The following is a 21503-nucleotide window of genomic DNA, read 5'->3' on the forward strand; positions in this document are numbered from 1 at the left end:
TCTTACCCGGTACCACATGCTTATAGTTTAATTTGGAATGACTGGTGAAGGAAGGATGTATTTGTCGTTACGACCCCGACAGTGACACTCATGTTTATTGAGGTAGGCACTATAGCGTTAGTAGTCTTGCCCAATGACCACTACTGCTATATTATTTCCAACAGGGCAGAGTCAGGATTTGAACCTCAGTCTCCCACATTGGTGGCTGTGCACTTTAACCACTATGCTATAACAGCCACCTAAGGTAGGTATTATAGTGTTAGGAGCCTTGGTATATAATTTTATCAATCTATTTTTCCACAGGGCAGAGCCGGAATTGAACTCCAGTCTCCCATTTCATACCCTGTGAACGTTTCCACATTTTTTACATTACAACCACAAACTTAAATATATTTTATTGGGATTTTGTGTGATATACCAACACAAAGTAGCAAGTATTTGTAACAAGTAAAAGAAAATTATACGTAGCTTTTTAATTATTTTAAAATGTAAAACTAAAAATTGTAATATGCACTTGTACTTGGCTCCCTGGGTAAATACTTTGTAGGACCACCTTTTTGGTGCAATTACTACTGCAAGTTTTTTGGGTGTCTCTACCAGCTTTGCACATCAAGGCTGAAAATCTTGCCCACTCTTCTTCACAAACTATCTGTAGTTCAGTGAGATTGGATGATGAGCATCTGAACAGCAATTGTCAAGTGTTGCCACAGATTATCAATGGGATTTAGGTCTGGACTTTGACTAGGCCATTCAAACACATGAATATGCTTTGATCTAAGCCATTCCATTCTATTCTGGCAGTTTAGGGTATGTTTAGAGTCATTGTCCTGATGGAAGGTAAGCCTATGCCCCAGTCTCAAGTCTTTTGCAGCCTCTAACACAGTGTTTCTCAACTCCAGTCCTCAAGACCCCACAACAGGTCATGTTTTCAGGATTTCCTTAGTATTGCACAGGTGATAATTTCATCACCTGCTCAAGCATTAATTCCATCGCCGATGCAATACTAAGGAAATCCTGAAAACATGACCTGTTGTGGGGTCTTGAGGACTGGAGTTGAGAAACACTGCTCTAACAGGTTTTCTATCAGGATTGCCCTGTATTTAGCTTTGTATGAGCTTTGTTTGTTGTTGTAGTTTTGAATGACACCATTCACTTACCATCCAATGTACTAGAAAATGGGGGGAAAAAATCCAAGTTTGAAAAAACAGCAAATTGTTTTCTAAGCTTTATTTCTATGGTATACATTGATCAAGAAGCTGGTCGGAGTTGATGGAAAGATGCTCATATCGATGTAAAAATAAAAAAAGATATGGCTCTTGGAAAATGGAAGAAAAAACTAAAGAGCAAAAACAGAAAAATGCCATGCCAGGAAGAGGTTAAGTATGCAATTGATTTATTTTGATAAAATGAATCAATGGAAAAATGCAGTTTATGATGCAAAATAAAAAAATATATTTTCTTGAAATTATGACATTTTATTGCTTTTGCTTGACCTCATTTTTATAATGACAAACCATCAAAGTTTTCATTTAGAGGTATACTGGTCATTTTGTGAGCATAAGTAATCGGCAGTAGTTTATATACAATAGGGTGGTATAGGAAAAAAAAATGTGTTTTTTTTCTCAGAAAGGTGCCAAAACTGGTATGTAGGGGGGGTTCAATTTGGGGAAAAAGTGGTATGTCGTTGTCATGGTACGGTGGTAGATTTTCAGATGCTATTTCATGTTTCCAGAGGTTTCAAGATGCAAAAAATTAGAACCCTCTAAGAAGTAACCCCATTTTTAAAATAACAACCCTCAATGCATTCATTTAGGGCACAAGAAACTGAAAACAGGCCACATGCGGCCTGCCAAAGTATTTCTGGCATCCCATGGAGAAAAGGCTGGTTCCCTCCTTTCTGTAGTTAATTGTATTTGCGTCTTTCAGATGTGAATACAGTTCAACCTATGAGTGCTGGGATGGAGACGGAGGAGCGTTCATAAGCTGTCCACTCCAATGTGTAAAGGTGTGAGGAGTTCCTTACGCTACTGCTGTGCTGAAAAGACGCCAAAGACAGTGGAGAAAGTATGGGGAGGGGGCAGTGTGGAGGAGTAGTATGAAGATGGGCAGTTTGGGGGAAAAATAGGGAGAAGACTGTGTGGAGGACAGTTTAAAGACGAGGGAGTATGGGGCACATTATAGAGAGGGTCAGTGTGAGGAATCAGTATGGAGAGGGGCAGTATGAGGGGACATAATGGAAAGATGCAGTTTTGGGGGGCCTGTTGGAAATGTGGGAGCATCAGAGGCCAAAAAGGAGACGTGGCAGCATGGGGGGACAGTGTGGACAGGGATAGTGTGGGGGACAGTATGAAAAGGTGGCAGGGTGTGTGGGGGGAGAATAATATTGACAGGTGGGAGCATATCGGGAACAATATGGAGAAATGGCAGTATGGGTGACATTAAAAATGAGAACAGAGAAAGGAAGGACAGTGTGGAGGTCATATTTTGTAAGAAATTACAACACTGTAGTTATAGTTCATCATGGAAGACAGAATGGTGGTTAAAATTAAGGTGGACGCAATGTTTCAAAAGAGGAACAGTATGGGTGCTATATTTTTGTGCAGGAAACACAATAATGGGAACTTATTTATTCAGGGGCACCGCATGGGAGGTATTTTTAGTTATGAGGCCTTATAATGACACTTTTATTTTTAAAGGTACTTTGTTGGGAGGTGCTACATGCCATAGGCTGGAGAAAAGGGAATTTTGAGGTAGGCACTATAACGGTGTTCGGTGAGCTGGTAACAATAACTCCTTAGTATTTTTTACCATTGTTAAAGACATACAGAGAACTGCAGGTTCATTTGATACAAACATATATTGTGTGGGGCTGATCTGACATTGTAATTGATTACGCTACTAATCTTGGTGTTGCATTCATCTTCTTAGGATGCATATACTGATGGTGGTTCTGGTGATGTGTCCATGTACATTATGATGATAGTACATGACTACAGCACCAGAACCACTAACAGTGAATGCACACACATCAAAACTATTAGTGGTTCTAGTGCTGTATTCATGTACTGATCATAGCTCTGGTGAGCAGTCTTGTACGAATGTTGGTTTTGGTGATCTATCCATGTATTGATGATGTTTTTGGTGACGTATTGATGATGTTTTTGGTGACGTATTGATGTACTGACAGTGGTTCTGATTATGTATTCCTATATTAATGGTGTTTCTGGTGTTGTATCCATGTACTGATGGTGACAATGGTTCTAGTGATGTATTCATGTAAGTACCTCTTTATTTCTTGGTATCTCTTGGGCTTGGTTCAGTAAGACAATGTGGCTCTATGTTGAAGGTTTTTACAGATATTCCATTGTTGTGTTACCAGTTTGTAAAGGTATCCATGATGGGATGTAATGTGAATTTTATAATGTAATGAGAAGTTTATAATGCATTTTTTCCCCACCTCCCTATGTGTTTTTATTGTGTTTATTCTATTCATATTTAATATGAATATATTGTTAATCTTGTCTTAAATTGGAGAGAGGAAGAATGGTTAGCATAAATTATAGTTGGATAAAATTTGTTTACCATGCCTCGGAAGAAGCATAAAGTGATACTCGAGTCAGGCTGCTGAGATCACTTGATGGGCTGCTGAGTTTTTTATGATATGCTGTCTTATCAATGACAATTTGTAAGTAGAAATAAAACTTGCACTCTTATTCTGGTTCAGTGGATCGCCGTATTGTGTACATCTTATTTCTAGAGCACAAACAAGTATCTATTGACACCTATAAAAGGAGAATTTCCTGATCTATATCTATCTGAATTGATGTTAAAAATAAAACAGTATTGACATCTTAAGGAACTATTATTTCTGAAATAAGTTTCAAAGTTCTGCATAATGTTATCTGTCACTGAAAGTCCTTATAACCTCAAAATACAGTGATAAACGCACTGATAATGAAAGACTGCACTGAAAATGCAGTTTCTGGTTTTGAAAAGGCAGGCTGACGCATACTGACAGGTACACCAAACCAGCAGCTGTGCAGAATTTAGTGTTGGGTTGTTCGTAAACGATCCAGTAAAAAGAGTCGGCTCCCATTTGTGAATAATAGGAACCGGCACCCCAGTGAGATCCGCTCGCAGTTTCTGAATGGCTCTCATTGGGGGCAAAATCCAAAGCAATTGAAATCCCGATCACCAAGCCTTAAAAATACTCTGTCATTAGCTGGCTGCTGGTGGGTGAAGGTTTGATTGTAGTGACTTTTTATTAAATACTAGATGGTGGCCCGATTCTATCGCATCCAGTATTCTAGAAGCTCTATACAGTTATGCCCCCATAGATGCCCCATATAATGCTCCATGCAGTTGTTTATGGCCCCATAAGATGCCCCATATAATGCTCCATGCAGTTATGGCCCCATAGATGCCCCATATAATGCTCCATGCAGTTATGGCCCCATAGATGCCCCATATAATGCTCCATGCAGTTATGGCCCCATAGATGCCTCATATAATGGTCCATGCAGTTATGGCCTCATAGATACCCCATATAATGCTCCATGCAGTTATGGCCCCATAGATGCCCCATATAATGCTCCATGCAGTTATGGCCCCATAGATGCCCCATATAATGCTCCATGCAGTTATGGCCCCATAGATGCCCCATATAATGGTCCATGCAGTTATGGCCCCATAGATGCTCCATATAATGCTCCATGCAGTTGTTTATGGCCCCGTAAGATGCCCCATATAATGCTCCATGCAGTTGTTTATGGCCCCATAAGATGCCCCATATAATGCTCCATGCAGTTATGGCCCCATAGATGCCCCATATAATTCTCCATGCAGTTATGGCCCCATAGATGCCCCATATAATGCTCCATGCAGTTATGGCCCCATAGATGCCCCATATAATGCTCCATGCAGTTATGGCCCCATAGATGCCCCATATAATGGTCCATGCAGTTATGGCCCCATAGATGCCCCATATAATGCTCCATGCAGTTATGGCCCCATAGATGCCCCATATAATGCTCCATGCAGTTATGGCCCCATAGATGCCCCATATAGTGCTCCATGCAGTTCTTTATGGCCCCATAGACGCTCCATACAGCATTGTGCCACTTGTAATGCTGCTGCTGCTGCAATAAAAAAAAAAAATCACATACTCACCTCTCGTCGCTGCTCCTCAGCGTCCCGTCTCTCCGCACTGACTGTTCAGGCAGAGGGCGGCGCGCACACTAATACGTCATCGCGCCCTCTGACCTGCACAGTCAGTGCAAGAGGACGGGAAGACGGAGCGGTGCCCGGAGGATGGAACGCGGACAGGTGAATATGAAATACTCACCTGCTCCTGGCGCTCCTGATGCTGTCCCTGCCTGTCCCATGGTACCGCAGCTTCTTCGCGCAGGGCCTGTGGTGAGGTCGCGGTCACATGACCGTGACATCATGGCAGGTCCTGCTCGCGCAGGGCCTGTGATGACGTCGCGGTCACATGACCGTGACGTCATGGCAGGTCCTTGTCGCACACCACACTTAGCACCGGAACCTGCCGCTTGCATGGACCGGTCACCGGAGCATCGGAAAGGCGGCGGAAGGTGAGTATAAAATGATTTGTTATTTTTTTTAAATTATTTTTCACATTACATGTTTTTACTATTGAAGCTGCATAGGCAGCCTCAATAGTAAAAACTTGGTCACACAGAGTTAATAGCGGCGGTAACAGAGTGAGTTACCCTCGGCATAACGCGGTCCGTTACCGCTGGCATTAACCCTGTGTGAGCCGTGACTCCGGGGAGTATGGAGCGGGCGCCGGGCAGTGACTGCAGGGGAGTAGGGAGGGACTAATCGGACTGTGCCCGTCGCTGATTGGTCGTGGCAGCCATGACAGGCAGCTGGCGAGACCAATCAGCGAATGAATAACCGTGACGGACGTTGCCGACAGACAGAAGGACAGACAGAAAGACGGAAGTACCCCTTAGACAATTATATATATAGATGTGAAGGCATATGCAATAAGTATTCATTTTGGACATCACAAGAGGCTGGAGCTACACTCACTCCCTGCAGCGTCCATCGCCCCCCCTGGAACAGGACATCACCAGGGGGCAGCGCTTCAGTTAGGCTACTTTCACACATCAGGTTTTTGCCGTCGAGTATTTTTTCCGCCGGATCCGTTTTTTTTCTCATAGTTGTATTAGCGCTGGATTTTGCCTGATGGCCACATGTTTCATCCGTTTTTTGCCAGATCAGTCAAAAATTATTTTTCCGGAGGACAGAGAAAACTTACAGAGGAATGTTTTTTCTGTCCGGCGATAAAACGCACAGCGACAGTTTCAGCGATAAACGGATGAAACGTGAGGTGAAATCACTGAATCTGGCTGCGATTTCGGTATTTTTACACTGAGCATGCCCTGTAGCTTCGTTTTCCATTCTGGAGTCTCTCTCTTTTCCCCGGAACAGGAAGTCCAAACTCTATCCCCGGGTTAAAAAACCCCCAAAAAAACGGATACAGCAAAAAAAAGGATCCACTGCATCAGTTTTTCACAATTTGCAATGGATACGTTTTTTCAAAAATTTGCCGGATCCTGCCTCACGGCAAAAAACTGATGTGTGAAAGTAGCCTTAGGATCACCCAGGATCTAAGACATCTTCAGAGGGGGTAGCGATGCAAAAAACTAGTGAGTAACTGCAGCACTGCCACCTGGTATCATCCCGTTCCAGGAGAGACGATGGACGCTGCAGGAAGGGAGTGCAGCTCCAGCCACCTGTGACATCATGTTTAAGAGACTCTTCTCAAACAAAATGTCACATGAAGTACAGAAAAGAAAAACACATTTTCGGATTAGCAGGATAGTGGGAAGTGTAGAGCATTGTACTTAGACCTCTGGTAAACTGTAGTGTATAATGGTTTTAAATGATATAATTTCTCTGTGGATAACTTCAAGTGCTTTAGAACTGTTGGAAGGTGTAGTGCACATAGAACTCAAATCCTATGACTAAGATTTTAGCACAGAGCAATGGTCAGTTTTGTAAACAAAGATGGCCTCGCCGAGTACTAGTGTGCTTTATGGCAGGAAAAAAGGTATGGCTGTATTTATGTTCTAATAACAGTTGCTGAGCTGTACTCTGCAGTTTAACTAGTACTTTAATTGCTGATTCATAGTTCCAGCATCACATGCCGAATGTTTTAGCTATATTGGCGTAAGTCGCCTGCAAAGTACGTGGACACTGTACTGCACAGTGGATCTAAATGGATTACAAGTTACCATAGCAACAAGTTACCATAGCAACATGGGGGTACCTAGTGAATGACCTGCATAGAGCTGGGACCACCGTAACAAAGGCTGCCATCAATAACACACTACACTGCCAGGGACTCAGATCCTGCAGTGTCACTCTGCTTAAAGGGAGCCTGTCACCCCCCAAAATCGAAGATGAGCTAAGCCCACCAGCATCAGGGGCTTATCTACAGTATTCTGGAATGCTGTAGATAAGCCCCCGATGTGTCCTGAAAGATGAGAAAAAGAGGTTAGATTATACTCACCTTGGGGGGGGGGGGGGGGGCGGCGGTCCGGTCCGATGGGCGTCGCGGTCTGGTACAGGGCCTCCTATCTTCTTATGATGACGTCCTCTTCTTGACTTCACACTGCGGCTCCGAAACAGGCGTACTTTGTCTGTCCTGTTGAGGGCTGAGTAAAGTACTGCAGTGTGCAGGCGCCGGGCCTCTCTGACCTTTCCCAGCACCTGCGCACCGCACAAGAAGAGGACGTCATCATAAGAAGATGGGAGGCACTGGACCCGGACCGCGATGCCCATCAGACCGGACCGCACCGGGACCGCCCCTGGGTGAATATAATATAACCTCTTTTTCTCATCTTTCAGGATACATCGAGGGCTTATCTACAGCAGAATGCTGTAGATAAGCCCCTGATGCCGGTGGGCTTAGCTCATCTTCGATTTTGGGGGTGACAGGTTCCCTTTAAGCCAGTACATGTCTGGGCCCATCTGAAGTTTATTAGAGAGCATTCGGATTATCCAGAAGAGTATTGGGAGAATGTCATTTGGTCTGATGAAACCAAAGTAGAACTGTTTGGTAGAAAAAAAAACTTGTGTTTGGAGGACACAGAATGCTGAGTTGCATCCAAAGAACACCATAGCTACTGTGAAGCATGGGGGTGGCAACATCATGCTTTGGAGCTGTTTATCGGCAAAGGGACCAGGACGACTGATCCGTGTACATGAAAGAATGAATGGGGTCATGTATCGTGAGATTTTGAGTACAAACCTCCTTCCATCAGCAACGGCATTGAAGATGAAACATGCATGGGTCTTTCTGCATGATAATGATCCCAGGCACACCTCCAGGGCAACGAAGGAGTGGCTTCGTAAGAATCATATGAAGGTCTTTGGAGGGAGTTGAAAGTCTGTGATGCCCAGCGACAGGCCCAAAACATCACTGCTCTAGAGGAGATCTGCTTGGAGGAATGGGCCAACATACCACTAACAGTGTGTACCAACCTTGTGAAGACTTACAGAAAATGTTTGACATCTGTCATTGCCAACAATGGATATATAACTAAATATTGAGATGAACTTTTGTTAATGACCAAATACTTATTTTCCACCATTATTTGCTAAATAAATCTTGCCAAATCAGACAAGGTGATTTTCTGGATTTGTTTTCTAAATTTTGACTCTCATAACTGTGGTCTACCTAGATAAGTTCCTTGGCGGGTCTAATTTCCAATATGAGGTCACTTGTGGGGGGTTTCTAATGCTTAGGTACATAAGGGGCTTTGCAAACGCAATGTGACACCCGCAGACCAATCCATCAAAGTCTGCATTCCAAAACGGTGGTTCTTCCCTTCCGAGCTCTGCCATGCACCCAAACGGTGGTTCCCCCCACATATGGGGTATAAGCATACTCAGGACAAATTGCACAACAACTTTTTTGGTCCAATTTCTCCGGATACTCTTGGGAAAAAAAAATTGCGGGCTAAAGATCATTTTTGTGGCAAAAAAAATTATTTTTTTATTTTCACAGCTCTACATTATAAACTTTAGTGAAACAACTGAGGGTTCAAAGTGTTCACCACACATCTAGATAAGTTCCTTGGGTGGTCTAGTTTCCAAAATGGGGTCACTTGTGGGGGGTTTCCACTGTTTAGGTGTTTAGGCACATCAGGGGCTCTCCAAAAGCGACATGGTGTCCGATCTCAATTCCAGCCAATTCTGCTTTGAAAAAGTCAAACGGCGCTCCTTCCCTTCTGAGCTCTGCCATGCGCCCAAACAGTGGTTTACCCCCACATATGAGGTATCAGCGTACTCAGGACAAATTGCACAACAACTTTTGGGGTCCAATTTCTCCCGATACCCTTTGTAAAATAAAACAAATTGGATCTGACGTAAATGTTTTGTGAAAAAAAAGTTAAATGTTCATTTTTTTAAACATTCCAAAAATTCCCGTGAAGCAACTGAAGGATTAATTAACTTCTTAAATGTAGTTTTGAGCACCTTGCGGGGCGCAGATTTTAGAATGGTGTCACTTTTGGGTATTTTCTATCATATAGACTTGAAACATGATGTGGTCCCTAAAAAAAATGGTGTTGTAAAAATGAGAAATCACTCGTCAACTTTTAACCCTTATAACTTCCTAACAAAAAAAAACGTTGGTTCCAAAATTGTGCTGATGAAAATTCAAAGTTGGAAAATTGTGAAATTTTCAAAATGTTCGCCAAATTTCAATTTTTTCACAATTAAGTCATATCAAAGAAATGTTACCACTATCATGAAGTACAATATGTCAATATGTCACGTGAAAACACTGTCAAATCACCAGGATCCGTTGAAGTGTTCCAGATTTATAACCTCATAAAGGGATAGTGGTCAGGATTAGGGTTGAGCGACTTTTGCTTTTTTAGGATCGAGTTGGGTTTTGTGAAACCCGACCTTCTCGAAAGTCGGATCGCGTGAAATCGGCCGATTCTACTGTAAAGTCGGGTTCCGGACCGGAACACGAAACCCAATGCAAGTCAATGTGGATTATTTTTTATGATATCTCTCTTTCTCTCTCTCTCTCTCTCTCTCTCTCTCTCTCTCCCTCCCTCCCCTCCGTGCAAAGCATATGTTGTGTTTGACTGCGGAAATCACTGCAGCCCAAACGGTAATATGGCTCTATGACGCCGCAGAAACCAGGCCGGAACCTATGTCATCACGCTGCCCACACTCCTTAATTGGCTGAAAAAATGGCGGGGAAGGCGTCATACAAAATGCAACTTTGGCGCCAAGATCGCCGACCACGTGGCCGATCCCACGCTGGAGTCGGGTCGGGTTTCACGAAACCCGACTTTGCCAAAAGTCGGCGACTTTTGAAAATGAACGATCCGTTTCGCTCAACCCTAGTCAGGATTTTAAAAATTGGCCCGGTCATGAACATGCAAACCACCATTGGGGATAAAGGGGTTAAAGAGGTTGTCCGACCCCGAAATTCACATTTTTTTAAGCTAATCTGTGCTGTAGTATAATATACAACACCCCTATACATTTTGTTTTTTGTTTCTCTCTTTCCTTTCTCCTGAATTTCACATCATTCCCTACACCCACATTGTTTACCCGCAGCTCCCCCAAACTGACAGCTCCCAGTACTGTATAATCTAACATCAGGGCCAGAGCGGTCACTGCCAGACCATAGTGTCCAGCAGGGCCCGCTGCACACTCATTGACTGTGAGCATCTGCCCCTGTGCTGACCTCTGTCATCACTCTAGTATTAGAAATAACAGAGCAGTGTCCTGTGTCCTCATCTGTGGAAACCAGCACAGTCACTACACTCCACAGCACATCCACAGTGGTAATAAAGCGTCACATGTGCCCACAGCACATCCACAGTGGTGATAGAGCGTCACATGTCTCCACGGCACATCCACAGTGGTAAGGCCAGGTTCACATTGCGTTAAAGCAGCCCGTTCAACATATGCATTAAACGGGCTGCGTTAACGCAAGTGACGACATGCCATCGCGCTAGCAGTGACAGACCGGAAACGCTGCAGCACGCATCCGAGGTTCCGTCACTCAATGACGGCACATCGCAAGCGCACGCCCATTTTGGGCATGCGCTAGCGATGCGCCCGAAATAGGGCTTATTGGCAGCGTTAACGGACTGCTTATAACGTAATGTGAACCCAGCCTAATAAAGCTTCACATGTCCCCACATCACATCCACAGTGGTGATAGAGCGTCACATGTCTCCACAGCACATCCACAGTGGTGATAGAGCGTCACAAGTCCCCACATCACATCCACAGTGGTAATAGAGCTTCACATGTCCCCACATCACATCCACAGTGGTGATAGAGTGTCACGTCTCCACATCACATCCAAAGTGGTGATAGAGCGTCACATGTCCCCCACATCACATCCACATCGGTGATAGAGCGTCACATGTCCCCACAGCACATTCACAGTGGTGATAGAGTGTCACGTCTCCACATCACATCCAAAGTGGTAATAAAGCGTCACATGTCCCCCACATCACATCCACAGTGGTGATAGAGCTTCAGATGCATCCACATCACATCCACAGTGGTAAGGCCAGGTTCACATTGCGTTAAAGCAGCCCGTTCAACACATGCATTAAACGGGCTGCGTTAACGCAAGTGCCGACATGCCATCGCGCTAGCGGTGACAGACCGGAAACGCTGCAGCACGCATCCGAGGTTCCGTCACTCAATGACGGCACATCGCTAGCGTACGCCCATTTTGGGCATGCGCTAGCGATGCGCCCAAAATAGGGCTTAATGGCAGCGTTAACGGACTGCTTATAACGTAATGTGAACCCAGCGTAATAGAGCTTCACATGTGTCCACAAAACATCCACAGTGGTGATAGAGCTTCACATGTCCCACACATCACATCCACAGTGGTGATAGAGCGTCACATGTCTCCACAGCACATCCACAGTGGTGATAGAGCGTCACATGTCTCCACAGCGGTGATAGAGCGTCACATGTCCCCCACATCACATCCACAGTGGTGATAGAGCTTCAGATGCGTCCACATCACATCCACAGTGGTGATAGAGCGTCACATGTCTCCACAGCACATCCACAGTGGAGATAAAGCATCACAAGTCCCCACATCACATCCACAGTGGTGATACAGTGTCACGTCTCCACATCACATCCAAAGTGGTGATAGAGTGTCACTCACATGTCTCCACATCACATCCACAGTGGAGATAGAGGGTCACATGTCTCCACATCACATCCACAGTGGTGATAGAGCATCACATGTATCTACAACACATTCACAGTGGTGATAAAGCGTCACAAGTCCCCACATCACATCCACAGTGGTGATAAAGCGTCACAAGTCTCCACATCACATCCACAGTGGAGATACAGCGTCACAAGTCCCCACATCACATCCACAGTGGAGATACAGCGTCACAAGTCCCCACATCACATCCACAGTGGAGATACAGCGTCACAAGTCCCCACATCACATCCACAGTGGTGATAGAGCTTCACATGTCCTCACATTACATCCACAGTGGTGACAGAGCTTCATATGTCCCCACATCACATCCACAGTGGTGATCGAGCTTCACATGTCCCCACATCACATCCACAGTGGTGATAGAGAGTCATGTCCCCACATCCCATCCAAAGTGGTAACAGAGCGTCACATGTCCCCACAGCACATCCACAGTGGTAATAGAGCGTCACGTCCCCACATCACCATTGACTTAGGAATACTGTGAAGTGAAAAGTCTATAGAGATGTGTGCAAGAGTGTAAATGTGTGTGTATATCTACACACCTCAGCTGCTGCAGAACCTCATAATTCACACCTCAGCTGCTGCAGAACCTCATATATTCACACCTCAGCTGCTGCAGAACCTCGTACTACACTTCAGCTGCTGCAGAACCTCATATTCACACATCAGATGCTGCAGAGCCTTGTAATACATTACAGCTGCTGCAGAACCTCATAATTCACACCTCAGCTGCTGAAGAACCTCATAATACACTACAGCTGCTGCAGAACCTCATATATTCACAGTACAGCTGCTGCAGAATCTTATATATTCACACCTCAGCTGCTGCAGAACTTCACAATTCTCACCTCAGCTGCTGCAGAACCTCGCAATTCTCACCTCAGTTGTTGCAGAACCTCGCACTACACACATCAACTGCTGCAGATGCAGATCCTCATAATAGGTCAAAGAATAACCTTCAGGTTTGCCAGGTAAGATGGCCTATTAGGTAAGCAGAGTCTAATAGGCCTCTTGTCAATGTAACAGACAGGTCTAATACCCTGCAATACCTAAGTCTTGCAGGGCATTTGTCATGAATCCCAATGGCTAGGGATAGCACAGGACAAGCAAGGTACAAATATATAACGGACGAGCTCTAGGGTGATGGAACCTGGGCTGACCGCTGCCCTACGCCTGACAAACGCAACTAGAGATAGCCAGGGAGCGTGCCTACGTTGGTTCTAGACGCCACGCACCAGCCTAAGAGCTAACTAGTACTGCAGAGAAAATAAAGACCTCACTTGCCTCCAGAGGAACGAACCCCAAAAGGTATAGTTGCCCCCCACATGTATTGACGGTGAAATGAGAGGAAGGCACACACATAGAGATGATATATATAGGTTTAGCAAATTGAGGCCCGCTGTAAACTAGAAAGCAGAACGATACAAAAGGGGTCTGAGCGGTCAGCAAAAAACCCTAATCAAAAAAACCATCCTGAGATTACAAGAACCCATGTGCCAACTCATGGCACATGGGGAGAACCTCAGTCCACTAGAGCTACCAGCTAGCATAGAGACATAATAAGCAAGCTGGACAAAAAACCAAACAACTGAAAATCAGCACTTAGCTTATCCTGAAAGATCTGGGAGCAGGTAGGCAGGAACAAAACAGAGCACATCTGAATACATTGATAGCCGGCAAGGAAATGACAGAAAGGCCAGGTAAAATAGGAAACACCCAGCCTCTGATGGACAGGTGGAAACCAAAGGCCGCAACCCACCAAAGTCACCCAGTACCAGCAGTAACCACCAGAGGGAGCCCACAAACAGAATCCACAACAGTACCCCCCCCTTGAGGAGGGGTCACCGAACCCTCACGAGAACCCCCAGGGCGATCAGGGTGAGCTCTATGGAAGGCGCGGACCAAATCAGTCGCATGAACATCGGAGGCGACCACCCAGGAATTATCCTCCTGACCATAACCCTTCCACTTAACCAAATACTGGAGTTTGCGTCTGGAAACACGAGAATCCAAGATCTTCTCAACAACATACTCCAATTCTCCCTCCACCAGCACCGGAGCAGGAGGCTCAACCGAAGGAACAACGGGCACCTCATACCTCCGCAACAACGACCGATGGAACACATTATGAATAGCAAACGATGCTGGGAGATCCAAACGAAAAGATACAGGGTTAAGAATCTCCGAGATCCTATAAGGACCGATGAACCGAGGCTTGAACTTAGGAGAAGAGACCTTCATATGGACAAAACGAGAAGACAACCACACCAAATCCCCAACAAGAAGTCGGGGACCCACGCGGCGACGGCGATTAGCAAACTGCTGAGTCTTCTCCTGAGATAACTTCAAATTGTCCACCACCTGATTCCAAATTTGATGTAGCCTGTCCACCACCACGTCCACTCCAGGACAATCCGAAGACTCCACCTGACCAGAGGAAAAACGAGGATGAAACCCCGAATTACAAAAAAAAGGAGAGACCAACGTGGCAGAACTAGCCCGATTATTAAGAGCAAATTCGGCCAGTGGCAAAAAAGCAACCCAGTCATCTTGGTCAGCAGAAACAAAACACCTCAAATAAGTTTCCAAGGTCTGATTAGTTCGCTCCGTCTGGCCATTCGTCTGAGGATGGAATGCAGACGAGAAAGACAAATCAATGCCCATCTTGGCACAAAATGTCCGCCAAAATCTAGACACAAACTGGGATCCCCTGTCAGAAACGATATTCTCCGGAATCCCATGCAAACGAACCACGTTCTGAAAAAATAAAGGGACCAACTCAGAGGAGGAAGGCAACTTAGGCAAGGGCACCAAATGAACCATCTTAGAAAAGCGGTCACACACAACCCAGATAACGGACATTTTCTGTGAAACCGGGAGATCAGAAATAAAATCCATGGAAATGTGCGTCCAAGGCCTCTTCGGGATGGGCAAGGATAACAACAACCCACTGGCCCGAGAACAGCAAGGCTTAGCTCGAGCACACACTTCACAAGACTGCACAAAGGTACGCACATCCCTAGACAAGGAAGGCCACCAAAAAGACCTGGCCACCAAGTCTCTAGTACCAAATATTCCAGGATGACCAGCCAACACAGAAGAATGGACCTCGGAGATGACTCTACTGGTCCAATCATCCGGAACAAACAGTCTTTCTGGTGGACAACGATCCGGTTTATCCACCTGAAACTCCTGCAATGCACGTCGCAAGTCTGGGGATACGGCGGACAATATTACCCCATCCCTAAGGATACCAGTAGGCCCAGAATCTCCAGGAGAGTCAGGCACAAAACTCCTGGAAAGAGCATCTGCCTTCACATTCTTTGAACCTGGCAGGTATGAAACCACGAAATTGAAACGAGAAAAAAACAACGACCAACGAGCCTGTCTAGGATTCAAACGCCTGGCAGACTCAAGGTAAATGAGATTCTTGTGATCAGTCAAGACCACCACACGATGTTTAGCACCCTCAAGCAAATGACGCCACTCCTCAAATGCCCACTTCATGGCCAAAAGCTCCCGATTACCCACATCATAATTGCGCTCGGCGGGCGAGAATTTTCTAGAGAAGAATGCACATGGCTTCATCACCGAGCCATCAGAACTTCTCTGTGACAAAACCGCCCCCGCTCCAATCTCGGAAGCATCAACCTCAACCTGAAAAGGAAGTGAAACATCTGGTTGACACAACACAGGAGCAGAAGAAAACCGGCGCTTAAGTTCCTGAAAGGCCCCCACAGCCGCAGGAGACCAATTAGCAACATCAGCACCCTTTTTAGTCAAATCAGTCAAAGGTTTAACAATACTGGAAAAATTTGCAATGAACCGACGATAAAAATTAGCAAACCCCAAGAACTTCTGTAGGCTCTTAACAGATGTAGGTTGTGTCCAGTCACAAATTGCCTGAACCTTGACGGGATCCATCTCAATAGTAGAAGGAGAAAAAATGTACCCCAAAAAAGAAATCTTCTGGACTCCGAAGAGACACTTTGAGCCCTTCACAAACAGAGAATTGGCCCGCAGAACCTGAAACACCTTCCTGACCTGTAGAACATGAGACTCCCAGTCATCAGAAAACACCAAAATATCATCCAAATACACAATCATAAACTTATCCAGATATTCACGGAAAATATTGTGCATAAAGGACTGAAAGACTGACGGAGCATTGGAGAGTCCAAAAGGCATTACCAAATACTCAAAATGGCCCTCAGGCGTATTAAATGCGGTTTTCCACTCATCACCTTGTTTTATCCGCACCAGATTATACGCACCGCGAAGATCTATCTTAGTGAACCACCTAGCCCCCTTAATGCGAGCAAACAAGTCAGTCAATAATGGCAATGGATACTGATATTTGACTGTAATCTTATTCAGAAGGCGATAATCTATACAAGGCCTCAGGGAACCATCTTTTTTTGCCACGAAAAAAAAACCTGCTCCCAGAGGGGACGAAGATGGACGAATATGTCCCTTTTCCAAGGACTCCTTAATATAATTCCGCATAGCAGTATGCTCTGGCAGTGACAGATTAAATAAACGACCCTTAGGGAACTTACTGCCAGGAATCAATTCTATAGCACAGTCACAATCTCTATGAGGAGGGAGCGAATTGAGCTTAGGCTCCTCAAAAACATCCCTATAGTCAGACAAAAACTCAGGGATCTCAGAAGGAGTAGATGAAGCGATTGAAATCGGAGGTGCATGATCATGAACCCCCTGACATCCCCAGCTTAACACAGACATTGTTTTCCAGTCCAGGACAGGATTATGAGTTTGTAACCATGGCAGCCCCAGCACTAGTACATCATGTAAATTATACAGTACAAGGAAGCGAATCACCTCCTGATGAACGGGAGTCATGCGCATGGTCACTTGTGTCCAATACTGCGGTTTATTCATAGCCAATGGTGTAGAGTCAATTCCCTTCAGAGGAATAGGAACTTCCAGAGGCTCCAGACTAAAACCGCAGCGTTTAGCAAATGACCAATCCATAAGACTCAGGGCAGCGCCCGAATCCACATAGGCATCAACGGAAATGGAAGACAGTGAACAAATCAGAGTCACAGACAAAATGAACTTAGGCTGCAGAGTACCAATGGCAAAAGATTTATCAAGCTTTTTTGTGCGTTTAGAGCATGCTGATATAACATGAGCTGAATCACCACAATAAAAACACAATCCATTTTTCCGCCTATAATTTTGCCGTTCACTTCTGGACTGAATTCTATCACATTGCATAGTCTCAGGTGCCTGTTCAGAAGACACCGCCAACTGGTGCACGGGTTTGCGCTCCCGAAAACGCCGATCAATCTGTATGGCCATAGCCATAGACTCATTCAGACCTGTAGGCGTAGGGAACCCCACCATAATATCCTTAATGGCCTCAGAAAGACCATTTCTGAAGTTTGCAGCCAGGGCGCACTCATTCCACTGAGTAAGCACCGACCATTTCCGAAATTTTTGACAATATATTTCCGCTTCATCATGCCCCTGAGAGAGGGCTAACAAAGCCTTTTCAGCCTGAATCTCCAGGTCGGGTTCCTCATAGAGCAATCCCAATGCCAGAAAAAACGCATCCACACTGAGCAATGCAGGATCCCCTGGTGCCAATGCAAATGCCCAATTCTGAGGGTCGCCCCGCAGGAAAGATATTACAATCCTGACCTGTTGAGCAGGGTCTCCAGAGGAGCGAGATTTTACAGAAAGAAACAATTTACAATTGTTCCTGAAATTCAGGAAGGTAGATCTATCTCCAGAGAAGAACTCTGGAATAGGAATTCTAGGTTCAGACATGGGAGTGTGAACAACAAAATCCTGTATGTTTTGAACTTTAGCTGCGAGATTACTCAGGCTGGAAGCCAAACTCTGGACATCCATGTTAAACAGCTAAGATCAGAGCCATTCAAGGGTTAAGAGGAGGTAAGAAGCAGCTAGACAGCAATTAAGGGCTAGGCAGCAAAACTCTGAAGGGAAAAAAAAAAAAAAAAAAAAATTTTTTTCCCTTAAACACTTCTCTTTCTCCTGCTTCAGCCCAAACAATTAACACTTTGTGGGCCGGCTATACTGTCATGAATCCCAATGGCTAGGGATAGCACAGGACAAGCAAGGTACAAATATATAACGGACGAGCTCTAGGGTGATGGAACCTGGGCTGACCGCTGCCCTACGCCTGACAAACGCAACTAGAGATAGCCAGGGAGCGTGCCTACGTTGGTTCTAGACGCCACGCACCAGCCTAAGAGCTAACTAGTACTGCAGAGAAAATAAAGACCTCACTTGCCTCCAGAGGAACGAACCCCAAAAGGTATAGTTGCCCCCCACATGTATTGACGGTGAAATGAGAGGAAGGCACACACATAGAGATGATATATATAGGTTTAGCAAATTGAGGCCCGCTGTAAACTAGAAAGCAGAACGATACAAAAGGGGTCTGAGCGGTCAGCAAAAAACCCTAATCAAAAAAACCATCCTGAGATTACAAGAACCCATGTGCCAACTCATGGCACATGGGGAGAACCTCAGTCCACTAGAGCTACCAGCTAGCATAGAGACATAATAAGCAAGCTGGACAAAAAACCAAACAACTGAAAATCAGCACTTAGCTTATCCTGAAAGATCTGGGAGCAGGTAGGCAGGAACAAAACAGAGCACATCTGAATACATTGATAGCCGGCAAGGAAATGACAGAAAGGCCAGGTAAAATAGGAAACACCCAGCCTCTGATGGACAGGTGGAAACCAAAGGCCGCAACCCACCAAAGTCACCCAGTACCAGCAGTAACCACCAGAGGGAGCCCACAAACAGAATCCACAACAGCATTAGACTTAAAGGTGTTATACTTGCTCACTACCTTCCTGTTCTACCCAGTGCTGGCTCAGAGCGATCACAGACCACTCCAGCCGGCGATTCTGCTGCTTCACGTCAACAGTGCAGCTCTTACGCACTGATCTGTTGATGGGGCACAACTGCCAATGTCTGCGAGGAGCTGGCAATCTATTAGCATGACATCGATCTTTACACCCCGTGAACAGAGCATCCGGAAAAGAAGCAGCTGCTCTGTCAATGTGACATCAGCAGAAGCCGCAGAATCTCTGGTAGGAGCGGTTTGTGACTACTCTGAGCCAGCAGAGAGCAGTGGTGGGCACAACAGGCAAGTAGTTAGTCCATAGTAAAAAAAAAAAAATAAAGCCCCGGATATACCCTTTAAAGGGAACCTGTCACCCCCAAAATCGAAGGTGAGCTAAGCCCACCGGCATCAGGGGCTTATGTACAGCATTCTGTAATGCTGTAGATAAGCCCCCGATGTATCCTGAAAGATGAGAAAAAGATGTTAAATTAAACTCACCCAGGGGCGGTCCCGGTCCGGCTCTGGTCCGATGGGTGTCACGGTCCAGTTCGGGGGCTCCTATCTTCATAGGATGACGTACTCTTCTTGTCTTCACGCTGCGGCTCCGGCGCAGGCGTACTCTGACCTTTCCCGGCGCCAGCGCACTGCTGTAATTTGTTCTGCCCTCAACAGGGCAGACAAAGTACGCCTGCGCCAGAGCCGTGTCGTGAAGACCAGAAGAGGACGTCATCGTAAGAAGATGGGAGGCCCCGGACCGGACTGCGATGCCCATCGGACCGGACAGCAGCGGACCGCCCCTGGGTGAGTATAATCTAACCTCTTTTTCTCATCTTTAAGGATACATCGGGAGCTTATCTACAGCATTACAGAATGCTGTAGATAAGCCCCTGATGCCGGTGGGCTTAGCTCACCTTCGATTTTGGGGGTGACAGGTTCCCTTTAAGTATTGCAGGGTATTAAATTACACAAGCAATTCAACTACAAAATGTTCTAGATCCATAGAAGGACTAAATAAAAAAAAAAAAAAAACAGTTTAAAAAAAATTGTTGAAATATAAAAAACACAATACAGGACGTAAAAATCTGAAAAAATAATGTTTCTCCAATAAAAACACTTAAAAAAAATATATATATATACTCATAGTGTATTTGGTATTAATACATCCGAAAAGTCTTGAGCTATAAAATGTCACACTATTTAACTCCTACAGTGAACTGCTGCAGAACCCCATAATACACACCTCAACTGCGGCAAAACGTCATAATACACAACTCAGCTGCTGAAGAACCTCATAATTCTGACCTCAGCTGTTGCAGAACCTCATATTTCTCACCTCCGCTGTTGCAGAACTTCGTAAGACACACCTCAACTGCTGCAGAACCTTGTAATACACACCTTAACTGCTGCAGATCCTCATAATAAATACCTCGGTTGCTGCAGAACCTCATAATACCCACCTTACCTGCTGCAGAACCTCATAATTCACATCTCAACTGCTGCAGAACCTCGTAATACACTACAGCTGCTGCAGAACCTCATTCACACCTCAGCTGCTACAAAACCTCATAATACCCTACAACAGCTGCATAACCTCATATATTCACACAGCTGCTGAAGAACATCATATATTCACACCTCAGCTGCTGCAGAACTTCACAATTCTCACCTGAGCTGCTGCAGAACCTCGCAATTCTCACCTCAGTTGTTGCAGAACCTTGCAATACACACATCAACTACTGCAGAACCTCATAATACACACCTCAACTGCAGCAAAACCTCATAATACACAACTCAGCTACTGAAGAACCTCATAATTCTCACCTCATCTGTTGCAGAACGTCGTACGACACACTTCAACTGCTGCAGAACCTTGTAATACACACATGAACTGCTGCAGATCCTCATAATACATACCTCAGTTGCAGCAGAACTTAATACACACATTAACTGCTGCAGAACCTCATAATTCTCACCTCAGCTCCTGCAGAACCTCATAACACACACCTCAGCTGCTGCAGAACCTCATAACACACACCTCAGCTGCTGCAGAACCTCATAACACACACCTCAGCTGCTGCAGAACCTCATAACACACACCTCAGCTGCTGCAGAACCTCATATAGTCACACTTCAGGTGCTGCAGAACCTCATAATATATACCTCTGCTGCTGCAGAACCTCATAATAGACACCTCAGCAGTTGCAGAACCTCATAATACACACCTCGTGTCAGCTGCTACAGACCCTTGTAATACACACCTCAATTGCTGCGGAACCTGATAATACATGTCAGCTCGGTGCGCAAAAAATAAGCCCCCACCCAAAATCCCGAAAAATGGAGACGCTACGGGTCTCTGAAAATGGCGCCACTTTTTTATTT

General features: G+C 45.2%; 1 protein-coding gene across 4 annotated transcripts in view; it reads right to left on the bottom strand.

Annotated features, from left to right (window-relative positions):
- RHBDD3 (rhomboid domain containing 3) overlaps nt 1-21503 on the bottom strand; it is a 72323-nt gene that overhangs the window by 42608 nt on the left and 8212 nt on the right. The window lies entirely within an intron of this gene.

Source organism: Ranitomeya variabilis, chromosome 1 (assembly GCF_051348905.1).
Source record: "Ranitomeya variabilis isolate aRanVar5 chromosome 1, aRanVar5.hap1, whole genome shotgun sequence".
Lineage (NCBI taxonomy): Eukaryota > Metazoa > Chordata > Amphibia > Anura > Dendrobatidae > Ranitomeya > Ranitomeya variabilis.